Source organism: Phalaenopsis equestris, unplaced genomic scaffold (assembly GCF_001263595.1).
Source record: "Phalaenopsis equestris unplaced genomic scaffold, ASM126359v1 Scaffold215923, whole genome shotgun sequence".
NCBI lineage: Eukaryota > Viridiplantae > Streptophyta > Magnoliopsida > Asparagales > Orchidaceae > Phalaenopsis > Phalaenopsis equestris.
This window is the reverse complement of record NW_018234583.1, coordinates 1-1,267: the sequence shown is the minus strand read 5'-3', so window position 1 is coordinate 1,267 and position 1,267 is coordinate 1. Positions and strand designations below refer to the sequence as shown.

Below are 1,267 nucleotides of genomic sequence, written 5' to 3'. Positions count from 1 at the left end.
CTAGTTGTGGCTCTTCAGATCCCGGATGGATATTTTGTCGGGCTCTCTGCTAAAAATATTAGTAATGAGCCGTGGTAAAAAATATTTTAACTCTAGGTGCCAGTTGGTATTACGGTGAGAATGAAAATATTTAACTTTAGGTGTCAGTTGATATTACGGTATCGTTGTATATGTGACACCTCTTTATTGGAGTATTGTGGTGATTGTACCGGCGAAGAACTTCTCCCGCGGCCACGTGATATTATGGTCGGCCCGTGGGCCGCGTTTCAGGATAAGCTCCTGAAACGCACTAGCAGGCCGATACGAACCTTTGCTTGCAAAATAATATTATGGAAATTTACATACATGTATGCACATGCTTGACTTGCAAAATAACATTACGGAAGATACACATGCCACCAAATTAAAATAAACAGTGCAGAATCTAATAAAAAAATATAAGAAAATGTTCTCAGCATAGAAGTTGAAGGCAATAGTATCCACTTTAAAACAACAAGCTGAATGGCTCAACCATGGCAATGTAAAGGACATCCAGGGCCACGTGAGGGATGCCATCAGACTGGTTAGGCAGCAAAATTGTGGGGTTCCTCTCCTCCGAATTACTCTTAATTGCTGTCGCAGTAAGGTCAAGCTATGGCCTTGAACCAGAATGATTCATGGAGCTCGTCCTCACAGGTGCAATCTCCTTCTCTTCCCCCTTCACCTTACTGTACCCCTCCAAACTCTTCCCTCTGTTAAATGATAAGAAAAAAAAATGATTTTGAAGAGATTGTTTGAGAACAAGAGAGAAAATGATAAGAAAATTTTTTTTTTTTTACATTTTCTGCTTCATCGTTTTCCATGAAATGGGAAGAGATGGCGGGGAAGAATTAGAGAAGGAGCGGAAGGTAGAGGGGAGGGCTTAACCTTTGGTCGTTTTCCACGAACTTGAAAGAGATCGCGGGAAAGAACTTGAAAGAGATCGCGGGAAAGAAGTAGAGGAGCGGACGAAAGTGGTGAGGGAGCGAGGCGACGGAAGAAGGGCATGCGAGTAAAAAACCGCTCGACGCGGATCGAAGACGCGGACCGCGGGGGTCAGTCCCGCGGTCGCATCTATTAAGTATTGGAAACGCCGTTCTCTCTTAAGTTATGAAAACGCGTGAAACAAACACGACAGCGGCATTTTCAAAATTCCAATCGCAGTTATAAGCTGCCCCAAACGGGGCATAAATATTATTGTGTGTTTTTCAGAAATTATTGTGTGTTATTCAAGTATTATTGATGCGTT

At 42.7% G+C, this 1,267-nt stretch overlaps 1 long non-coding RNA gene across 1 annotated transcript; it reads right to left on the bottom strand.

The window, feature by feature from the left end:
- LOC110037149 lies at positions 1-1,080 on the bottom strand. The gene is made up of 3 exons (XR_002295298.1): positions 819-1,080; positions 512-731; positions 1-46 (listed from the first exon to the last, which is right to left on the bottom strand). It is a non-coding gene; the product is annotated as an uncharacterized LOC110037149 (long non-coding RNA).
- Positions 1,081-1,267: the final 187 nt, after the last annotated feature.